Raw genomic sequence first — 11,585 nt, 5'->3', positions numbered from 1 at the left:
AAAAGGAGTGAAGTCTTGAACCCTGAGACTACTATGTGAACCTTGAGGTCACCGGGTATGCTGAGTGAGACCCTGCAAATACGAACAGACAAATATTGTACAGTTCCATCTCCATGAGGTACCTAGAGCTGTCAAGTTCATAATTAAAGAAAAAAATTGAGCTTTTTAGGAGCTGAGGAGAGATGAAAAGGGATGTATTCTTTAATGCACCTACATAATGCTAGTTTTAAAAGATGTAAAACGCTCTGTGGATGGACAGCCCGCACGCAGTAAGCATGTACTCAGTGTTGCTGAACAGGGAGCCTAGACATGAAAAAAATGTTAACTTTTCTGTTTTTATAAAAATGCAAAATTGAAAAGAAAAGGCTATATTCCTTGTTACGTTTAAGCTCGCTGGGGGCAGGACCTTGACTGGGTTATCCCCTGCGTCTAACACAGGATGCAGGGCACAGCAGTGCCATGAACGTTCAAAGAGTGCTTGGACTCAAAGGAAATGAAGCTGTATGCCACCAGGTTTCCACCCGGAAAACACTGACCAAAATCTGGTGTGGCTCTGTGTGTGTGTGTGTGTGTGTGTGTTGTTGTTGGTTCCCACATTGCTCCTAAAACAATCAATGTGTCGGGGTTTAAGTCTCTGTATCTTTAAAATTTTGTGGATGGCCTTTCTCCTTTGGTGTTCTCAAGAGAACTGATATCCCTATGTGTTACAGTCATGGACTCTTGCTGAAAGGGATGTCTTTGTGTCTTTGTTGTGCATGGTAAGAGTGACTTACACTCACCCACTCACTGACCCTCCCCTCTGTGGCAGGTCTCACCTAGAGGATCTCAGTCATTACTATTCTTTTCCTACCCTGGAAGCCCCATGGCTGCCTTGTGCTTTCAGTGGATGGACCATAAAGGCTTTGCTAAACTGCTCGCATATCCTTTCTGTCTGTTCATATATCAGACTGTAACCCCCAGAGGAGCAGAGCCAAACTGTTAATCCGCATTCACGTTTCTAAATTTACTCGGTGAACACATTGGGTTTATTCTCATGATGACGATGAAGATGAACTTCCATTATTTTGGATGGACCTACTGAATGTTATAGGTTCTTCTTGGAATGTTCTGGATGGTGTCTTCTTTTTCACTTCAGTACCTTATTCCCCTGGAGTGAAATGCAGAGACATAGAGAGGTAAATGGTCTGAAAACAAATGTACTGTAATACGTTCACTCTGGCTACAAAAATAAAACACCCCAAACCAAGTTTTCTTTGCCGTCTTTAAATCCAGATGGCAGTAAAATTTGACATTTCAATTCTGTTTGTGAGATTCATTTTTGTTTTTAAATTGGGAAGAACCATGGGGCTAAAAATTGTCTGGAGAGCTAGAGAAGACTGGTGAGACCTCTTTAGTGGTGTTATTAATATGACTGTGGTATCTGAAAGGGAATTTGGAGATACAGTAGACAGAGGCCATACCCACCTCTCCTGGATATGAACAAGGGCCCTGGTTCTTCGAAGCATAGAGCTAGCTGGTCCTCACGAATTGTGATGGGATGATGCGGGGAAGAGGATCAGGACAAAAATAGGGGCTGTTTTGGTGACCAAATTAAACCAATGTTTAAAAATCATAATTCCCTAGTGACTCTGGAAATTTGCAGTAGAATTATAACATTTGCAGTTGATACATAAATATTCACGTTCTTTGCACCGTACAGACAGATGCTTGTAGCTCCCACTACAAACCCTGAGTTATTGTTCTCAACACGCCCTCCCTATCCAAAACAGGGTTTCTTTGTGTAGCCTTGGATGTCCCAGAACTCGCTCTACAGACCAGGGTGGCCTTAAACTCATGGAGACTGGACACCTCTGCCTCCTGAGTGCTGAGATTAAAGGTGTGCTGGCTGTCAGCAGTCCTTTTATGAAGTACCGAAATTAAGACTCCCATGAAGTCTTTTCACTAAAAGTGTCCATGGTGAAAGGAACAACTTAATTCATTAAACTCAAGATTTAGTGGTTCGGAGCTGTGGAAACCAGGTCAGATACTTCCCAACACTTTGGGTAGAGTGTCCTTGCTATAGATTCTTCTTTCTTCTTCTTCTTCTTCTTCTTCTTCTTCTTCTTCTTCTTCTTCTTCTTCTTCTTCTTCTTCTTCTTCTTCTTCTTCCTCTTCCTCTTCCTCTTCCTCTTCCTCTTCCTCTTCCTCTTCCTCTTCCTCTTCCTCTTCTTCTTCTTCTTCTTCTCCCAGTTTTTTCGAGACAGGGTTTCTCTGTAGCTTTAGATCCTGTCCTGGAACTACCTCTTGTAGACCAGGCTGGCCTCAAACTCACAGAGATCTGCCTGCCTCTGCCTCCTGAGTGCTGAATTTAAAGGCATGAGCCACCACTGCCCGGCGTCACTATAGATTCTTAAAGAAAATCATAGAAACAAACCAGCAGTTATATATTGTCGTTAGTGATTTGATTGAGTTCCTTGAATGGGAGGAAAGCAGGCCCTATCTGAATTTAATCATAGATGATTTGCTTCTGCAGCTGACAGCTCTCACAGGGCAGCTAGCCTAGATTTTGTTTGGCACAGGTGCTCCTGCAAGACCTTCAGGTTCCTCCCACTCCCTCTTCTCGCTCTCCACACAGTGGCTCTCTCTCACACAGTCTCTTCATGGGTGCAAGAAGGTTGGCTTTCCTGGCTTCATGACGCAAGATGGCAAGTCTGTAGTGGAAGAGAGAAGTGGAAGAGAGAACCTCCGTATCTCAGAAGGTGAATGAGCTTTCTGTGTCTGTTATGATCCAGCTTTGGTCATGTGACAGTTCTTCCTAATCCTTCATCAGTGTAGAGCAGGGGTTCTCTACCTTCCTAATGCTGTGGCTCTGTACTACAGTTCCTCATGTCGTGGTGACCCCCATAAAATCAATTCTTTGCTACTTCATTACTGTAATTTCACCACTGTTATGAATCATAATGTAAATATCTGATATGCAGGATATCTGATATGTGACCTCCAACCCACAGGTTCAGAAGTGCTGATGTTCTGATTAATTTCATCTCGCTATGACCGCAATGGGAGTAAGAAAGGAACAGGCCGTGCACACTGTGCGGCCTGGCATTGACGGGAAATTGGGATAACTCATTAAATACAGTGGCCAAAATGACAAATATCAGGTATGATATAGCTAATTAAAGGACTTATGAATTTAACAGAACATTTATTAATATTTAGTGATTATTACACTGTAGGACATGTGATGATGGCCAAGAAAGGTTGTCTCCTTCCACGTGTTCATGGTACAGGACATCACTGAGTTCTCAGAGTTAACACAGAGCCTGTCCTGGCTCTCAGACATTTACCACCATGGTCTCCAACTATTTCGGTATGTTACAGAGAGATGCATTCATAGCCTCTCCCTCCAGGGTGTCACTATGTAGCCCCGACTGGCCTGGAACTCACTACACAGAACAGTCTGGCCTCTAACTAACAGAGATCCCCCTGCCTCTGCCTCCCGAGTGCCGAGACTAGAGCTGTGCACAACCACGCCTGGCCTCCACATCTTTCTCGGGAGATGCACATCTTCTGTAGAGACAAAGAGAAGAAGTTTTGCAAATTCTCCATTCCTTTGGTTAAGCGCATTGGATGTTGAGACCGCAAGGAGAAAGAGTTGTTTTTGGCACTGGGCCCTGAGCTCTTCTGTGTGAAGGTACTGTGCTCGTGTGCACAAATTGCCTTATCTGTAAGATGACAGCCATCTGCCCCTCCACTGGGTCTGGTGCAGGATCTTCCTTTCTGCTTCCTTATGTGTCTCTGTTACCTTCGTAAATGCACAACAAAGCAAATATAAGTAGATACAGTGTGTGCATATATGCAGTGTGTGTATCCACAGGTGATATGAAAACATTTAACAAATGATATAGCATATTCATCCACCAGAGTGAACGTTACCCACCAACGAACAGTACAATTCTACCAGGACACAGGTACTGGCTTGTGCCCCATATGTGGGCCCTGTACAATAAGAATAAAACATTGCTCCAAGTGAATTTCCAAAGGCTTTTCGCTCTCACCTCCCAGTGAACAAGAATCAGATGAGCAGCTCTTGAGAAACAACCAATGACAGGGGAAGGCAGTCGATGCTTCCTAGGAGACTACACACCAATGGGTGCCGTATGACGAGGGTAAATCAGTGGAAGAGGAAGAGAATGTGGGGTGCAGAAGAAGCATCGAGGGAGGAAGAAATGGTGAGGATGCTGCACAGAGGGGCCTTCTCAGAGTTGGAGAATGAGATCAGAACAGTTCCAGATGGAGAACGAAGTGGCAGGGTGAGATTTTAACATGCTGCTCGGGACCAGGTCCTTGTACTCTCTTTAGGAGGCTTTTAGCAGCACAAGAGTATTGAATACTGCTCACTTGAAAGCGAATTCTCTAAAAATGGATTGCTTAGGTTTCCAGGTTGATACAGGATTATACATTTAAAAATATAGGAATTTTGTTAACCTGCTTATAATCTTAGCTGAAGGGGACAAAGTGGCCATGTTTTGTGCCACAAGAAGCGACTCCTGCTTTTGTCCCTGAGCTAGGGAAAAGTTTCTGAATGTAGGGTTGCCTGAATATTGGCCAGTTACTGTGATGAGATCTGGAAAAAGAATAACCTGGGCCCATCAGCTTTTTCTTCTTTGGGACTTGCATTTCCAAAGTCACCATATTCGCCCAGGAGTCTGTCCTGTGTCTGTTCAGCATCGTACACATTACAAGAAAGAAGGGCAACAAGCGGACAGGAAGCTGAAGGTAGGGGAATAATAAGTCCGAAAGGGCTGAAGCAGGCTGGCAGGAAGTTGTGAGCACAGAGAGCTCTTTCGTAAGGCTGGGTCAAGAGAGGTGCCTTGAAGAGGCGATGTCTGAAGATCTGGGGGAATTGAGTTCCCAGTCAAGGGCACAGCGGGGCTAATGACTCTCAAGTAGTACTGAACTTGCTGGGGATGAGTGGGTCACCCTGGAGTAGCATGGTGAAGGAGGCGGTGGCAAGAGCACCCTGTCACAGAGAGGTGCCCTCCCCAGGAGTGTGGGCTTGTTTCCCGAGTGCACTGAGGAGCCTTGGGAAGCTGAAGTGGCTAACAACCCGATGCGTGTAAACAGAGGTGTTTCCTGAGAGAACACCTTTGGGGGGAGAAAATAAGAAGGGAAGTGTCTTCCCAGGGAGCCGACTCAGGGGCTGTTGACCTGGAGCGACTGGAGAGCAGAAACCAAAGCTAGGAAGAAGCAGAAACAGGCTTCACGTGAAGTGGAGATGCCCTGGTTCAGAGGGCGGAGTGAGAGACCCAAGACAGAGGGCAATGCAGAGGGTGCTCAGAATCCAGCTGTCTCCAGGTTCATTGACTTCTGCCCTGGGGACTCTGCACAGCGGACCCTCTGAGGTCTTCACGTCCTCATTGCTCCATTGCTTCTTTCATTAAACCACCCTCTCCTCGAAGAGCTACCTTGAGAGACTGTTACTAGAAGCTCAACCTAGCTAATGATAACTTGGGCATAGCTACTGCTCAAGTCAAAATGGGCGTCTCTCACAGCAATGTCGCAGTGACTGCAGCGTCGCCTTGGTATGCACGGCGTCTGTGCTGGACGCCTTGTGTTTTCTCTCACCGTATGGTTTCTCAGCCCATTTCATTCTGGTTACCCCACAGGTCGTACCTGTTCAAACCCACTGCTATTGCCACACTGTGCATTTCTCAGTTTCTGTCTGGGGCTTCTCAACACCTCATGTGGAAGCCCGTGGGGATCCGCTTAGCACTTGAGTATGTGCAGGCTTGGAAGTGTGACAGTGTTAATCCACACTGGAGAAACCTTACCCAGTGGAGGATGAGAGGCAGTGAATAAACGCTCCCCAGTGCTGTCTTGGAGACCGACAACCTGATGGGGGTGTATTCTTTGGTGCTTCCATAGAGGCTTCTGCCTGAATAATCACCAGAGTCCAAAACTGTGCAGTTTTGTAATCCATCTTTATGAAGAATTTCCTTCTTTGTTCCCTGTGTCCCAGTCCTTCACGGCCCCTCTTTGGGTTCACCTTCCAAAGTAAACTACATCTGTGTGAACGCTCGGCCTCAGCCTTCTGGCTGGAACTCAGGTCAACCTGCCTGTCCTCCCTATCTCCTTACGACGCACATTTAAATGGGTTCCTTTATCCTTCGCTTTTTTTTGTTACACCCCAATTGGAAATACATATTTGCAACTTCTTTAGGAAAGAAAAACTATCACAAATGAAATTACTGGTTTTACGACTGCACAACATACACACTTTATACCTTTTTGTGTGCTCTGGAGCAAACCCATTTACATCGAACAGTTTCGTATGTCTGTGGAAAGGCATTAGCCAATACTTCTGGGGCTGGTTGTGTGCTCAGTTTGGCTGCCTTCCAGAACTTACACTGACACTTCTGGTGTGACTCAGGTGGACAGACTCACTGTGCTGCAGGGAAGTCAAGCACAGCCCTGTGTTTGAGGGTCTGGCTTTACCCAGCACAACTTGAGTCTACCAATACAAGGTAAGAAGTAGATGGGGTTGAAGATGTCAGTGAAATTAAAATGTTTGAGGTTTGCATGTTTTAGGTTTGAGGCAGTATTTCTACTCAGGAAAGTTTCCAAAAACTATAAAGCCCTTTGGTCTAAGCACGAGTGCTTCGAGACCCCTAGAAGGTTCTTTTTTTCTTGACAGGAAGGAAGGTGGCACCAGCAGCTATCTCTGCGCCAGCGTCACTGGAGAAACAGTTGTAAGTAGCCCTGGGTCTGCTCCAGAACCGCTTCCAAAGTCCGCCCAGGTTGGTTTTCCCAAGCTCTCTGTCCTCGGCGAAGGTTACTTCACCTCCACTGCAGTCAAAATAGAGCAGAAGTTAGCAAGTGCACAAAGGAAACATTGCTCAGATACAGTATCACGTTGACTGGTTCTCCTGATTGCACCGGCTTACGCAGCCCTGCCATGTGGCACACAGGCAGGCAGCTGACCATATGTGGTGACTGTGCTTTCCGCAAAGGCTTGTTCTGTAGACGACAGGTTAGAACTGTGGTTAAGTCTGCAGAAACCAGCGTCCTACTTAGAACATTTTGATTTAATAGCACTTCCCTCATTACCTTGACCCGTAATAAAATGTTGGGCCTTGGCCCCTGACCAGAGTGTCCACTTTATAACACCATTGTTTCCATGGAACAATGAGAGTCTATGTGTTGATTTAAAATGACTTTTACTGGAACCTAACCCACTTTAACGGATGCCTTTTCCCTGAATTCTTTCTCTCTGGGTGTAAACATGCAGGGCCTGGAGTCAGAGACAATGATAAGATTTAATATTGCTTCTAGGAAGCATTTCTGATGATGAAGTTTGGACGGCAGAGGCAGAGTCACAACAGGAAGGTGGGACCAGGCCAATCCGGGACTTTTAGGATGGGAGTGGACCGGCTGTGAGTAAGCTCTTGGAGAGTTTGGGAAGGGAACTATCCAGGAGAAGGTGGACCTTTTGAAACTATGATCAGGCCATAGTGTAGGTTCTGAGTTGAAAAGGGACTCAGTGCAGGTTAGAAAGCTGCTTTAGGATGAGACAGTGGCCTGAGCAAATGGGATGGTACTAGAAGCAAGCATAAGAGGGGAGAGGATATCGGAGGCAACTGGAAAGAAGCAGAATGTGTAATAGAGGCACTGGAGAAGACTGGTCAGGAGGACAGCATTGGTGTTTGCAAGGGCAGAGCTGGAACTTTGCAGGCCTGCCTTCTGCGTTCTCCTTGTTCCCTGCCTCCTTCTCTTTTGTTCTCAGACAACGTGTTGCTGTGTAGCCTGTGTTAACTTTGAACTCAAAGCAATCCTCCTGCCTCAGTCTCTGGAGTGTTGAGACTATAAACATGCACTTCCACGACTGGATTTTGGGACCCCAGCCTCCCTATGCCCCATCTACAGTTACAAAGCATGACTTGACCCAGGGCAGATAATAGATAATAAATACTTGCTGAACTAAGGACACTTTGTGTCACTCAAAGTGACAATATGTTTTCTAAAATTGGTTCTAAGCTTGTTTGTTTATTCCTACCTGGGATTTATGAACCATAGCTCTGTCCCTCAGTGTGACTGATTTGGTTTGATTTGTAGCATGTTACCCTTTTATTTTCTTCTACAAGTAAATCTCTCCTCCCCAAAGGGTGAGGCTTGCGTGGCTCTTCCTTCATGTTTGACAGCAGGGAGTAATTTGTGGGTAACTTGGATACCCACTTACTTACCCATGAAGCCACTGAGGGCAAGGTGCTGTGTTCGTGTTTGCTTCCTTTGTGTGCTGTGTGTGGTCGAGGAGGAAAGGGTTTTTTGTCTGGAGAAGGCAGAGGCCTGGGTTTACACTGATGAATCAGGAAACGGGTATTTTGGGACTGGAAGGGCAGCCTAGAAATCCAATACAGGGACTGGAGAGATGGTCCAGTGGTTAAGAGCACTGCGTGCTCTTCCCAAGGTCCTGAGTTCAATTCCCAGCAACCACATGGTGGTTTACAACCACTTGTAATGAGATCTGGCGCCCTCTTCTGGCCTGCAAGCATGCATGCAGACAGACCACTGTAGACTTAATAAATAAACCTTAACAATAACAACAAAAAGAAATCCAAAACAAATGATGAAGGTTAGAAAGGGGTAGGAATGAAACAGGTATAATCAAAAATTTAAAAACCTTATGGGACATTAAGAAAGTGGCAATTTTACTCGCTTGTTAGGACAAAGAGACCTGGGTTAGGTCATCTCTAAGTGTTTTCCAACTCTGAGTGTATAGTTCTTTTCCTGACTTTAATGTATTAAAGATAATTATGAAAGTGTGTGTGTGTTCATGTATGGGGGTCCCATGTATGTGCACTTGCATATTCATATAGAGGTCAAAGGACAACCTTGACTCTCCTTCAGGAGCCTCCATCTTATCTTTTGAGGTAGGGTCTCTCACTGGCCTGGAGTTTGATAGGCCAGGCTGGCAGGCCAGTGAACCTAGAGGTCCTGTTTATGCCAACTACTGGGATTACAGGTATGTGTCATGCCTGTAATCTTTATTTATTTGGGTTCTTGTGCTTGTGTGCTGGCCCAAGGACTTTATCAACTGACTCATCTCTCCAGCCCCAGTCTTAGCTCTTCCCTGTGGCTCCCCCTCAGCTCCCTTCCCATGTTTCAGGCTCCCCCAGCATTCTGACTGCGTCCACAACTCACGGCTGACACCTCAATTTTTTAAAGACTTGAGGACGTAGCCTAAGCCACGAGCTACAGCTGCTGTGCTCGGAGCTAGCTGCTCGTTTGGTGAGGTCACAAACAGGTGCCTGGGAATTTATTAGGAGCTGCCTCAGGCACAAATCAGCCTGTCCGCCCTTCGCTGCTGTTTATAACCTACGTATTTACACCCACCCAGTGTTGCCCCTGAGTCACAGCATTCCACTCAGGACCTGGCGGCCCTTTTAGGTCTTAGTCTACCCTGGAAGTTTCATTCCTTGTGACACATTGGCACACAGGCCTGTCACAGGCATTAATACCTGAGCGTCTCCCTGGTAACGTTGTAACATTGCCCTCTTGCTGCTAAGGTCTGGATTTGTTTGAGTTAACAGATTTATGACTGGACCATTGCTTTGCCTAGCCTATAATTTTTTTTAATGGTTACCTCATTGGCATCTTTGAGAAAAGTTCTGGGTACATAGGTGAGGATTGTTGAACTTAGGTTCCTCTGTGTTTATTAAGTTTGAGGAGTGTGTATTCATGAGGTAGACATGGTGTTAAGTCAACAGTGTGGTACTGGCTACAAATTCTGGGTGAATATTGAACCAGGGGATGGAGTTGCTGTAGAACTTTAACCTCTGAGTCCCATAAAAAGACATGGTCTTAGGAGACTAGCATGCAGTGTTTAGCCACATCAGGCACCCGCATTACTGCCCTCCTGCTGTGATTTCGAATGCCTGGCTTTCTAGCTGGCATTAGTAGCTCTCTCCCCTGGGTATTTACTGCGCTCCAGCGGGAACTCTGCTGCCAATGAACCCTTTCTTCCAATCAGAGCCTAACCAAACCTTTCAACGACAGAACCCCCTTAGGGGAATTTTCCTCCTGCAGGTGTGCTTCCCGTAGAAATTGTCCATCTTTGCACACGGCACCAGATTTTAGATTCTGCAGACAAATTCCGTCTCCTTAACACCAAACGCCTTAAAGAATGCTCACTCATGTGGCCTGACAGTGAGACCGAGACACCCAGGCCACGTGTCTGTGGCCAGATCACATCCAGCCCTGAGTCTGCTTTCTTGACGTCTCTCGGGTGTCGCAGAGAAAGCCTTCCTGGGATGTCTTCAAGGGTCAGTTGCTACAGGATTCCGCAGGCTCTGGGAAAGAACAGTCGTCTGTCTGTTAGACACAGCAGGCGAGGCCAGTGATGGCGGCTTGGCCTCTAGCTGCTGTGTGTCTGTGGGGTCTTTTTTTAAACTGATGTTGGGTAGTTAGTGCTGGTTGAACTTTCATGAGGTTTCCATGGTGTTAGAGACTTTGGGTTTCTCTAGCCCATCTCCATTCACCCGTAGGGCTATTGCTATTTCCCTCTCAACCCTAGACCGAGTATCCTCAGTGATCCCAGGAAACAGAGAGGGGATCATTTGCCTCTCCTCTCCTCTCCTCTCCTCTCCTCTCCTCTCCTCTCCTCTCCTCTCCTCTCCTCTCCTCTCCTCTCCTCTCCTCTCCTCCCCTTCCCTCCCTTCCCCTCCCCTTCCCTCCCTTCCCCTCCCCTTCTCTCCCCTCCCCTCCCCTCTTCTCCTCTCCTCTTCCCAGTCAGCTATTCATTACCCTCCCAGCTTCCCACCCTGTTTCCTTCAATGCCGTTATGGCTGTCCTGATTTCATGTGAATACTTAGCCCGTGTTCTAGTTCTTCCCAAGTTCTTCCCAGCATGTGCTTGAAGTCTGTACTAACAATCTGTGATCATAGCTTGTACAAAGTGGGTACCTCAGATGGAGCGGGACTGGGTCATTCCAGGGAAGTGTGGGTAATAACAAAACTTCAAGTCATGATTTTACATTTCAATATAGTACTCAAGAAGGGTCCCTTAACTTGGACTTTATGAAGATGTCATATGTAATTATCGGAACGACTAGCTGAATTGTCTGAGGACCTCCCCAGCCCGCTCTCTGACACCCCTCGAATCGGGAAGAAGTCACAACTTGTGTTAAAGAAGAGTGCACGCCAGTTGCACGTGGCACAGAGAACCCCTCCTGAACACCCCGTCTTTTCTTCCTGATTCTTGTGCTGGATTGTGCGATAGCTCAGAGTTTGTCCTGGAGGAGCAAGCCTTGTGCCACCTGGTTTCTCCAGGATGCCTGACCTCTAGTGATGCCCTGACAGATGTGGCAATGGATATTTGACATATTTTTCTCTAAGGAGCTGACATTGGTACCTGCCTTCTTAGCAGGTGCTCAGAAACTCTTGTTACACCATGAGAGAGTGGAATTTCAGTGCTTTGTTGGAGTTTGTTTCTCTTTCTAAATATCCTTGGGGGCAATGCCCTAAGACATCCTCAATAACAACATCACACCTCTCCTGGGGAACACTGGCTAGCACATTGACATCTATCGAGATAAGGCAAGCACAGGG

At 46.4% G+C, this 11,585-nt stretch overlaps 1 long non-coding RNA gene across 1 annotated transcript in view; it reads left to right on the top strand.

The window, feature by feature from the left end:
* Nucleotides 1-6,391: 6,391 nt before the first annotated feature.
* The window catches only part of LOC125394097 (uncharacterized), a 57,901-nt gene continuing 52,707 nt past the window's right edge, over nt 6,392-11,585 (top strand). Inside the window, exons 1-3 of the long non-coding RNA XR_007230091.3 lie at nt 6,392-6,506; nt 6,677-6,731; nt 7,315-7,415. This is a non-coding gene — a long non-coding RNA (uncharacterized LOC125394097). The remainder of the gene's footprint in view (nt 6,507-6,676; nt 6,732-7,314; nt 7,416-11,585) is intronic.

Source organism: Myodes glareolus, chromosome 20 (genome assembly GCF_982192425.1).
Source record: "Myodes glareolus chromosome 20, mMyoGla1.1, whole genome shotgun sequence".
Lineage (NCBI taxonomy): Eukaryota > Metazoa > Chordata > Mammalia > Rodentia > Cricetidae > Myodes > Myodes glareolus.
The sequence above is the reverse complement of the archived record's forward strand: the minus strand, read 5'-3'. Positions and strand labels throughout refer to the sequence as shown.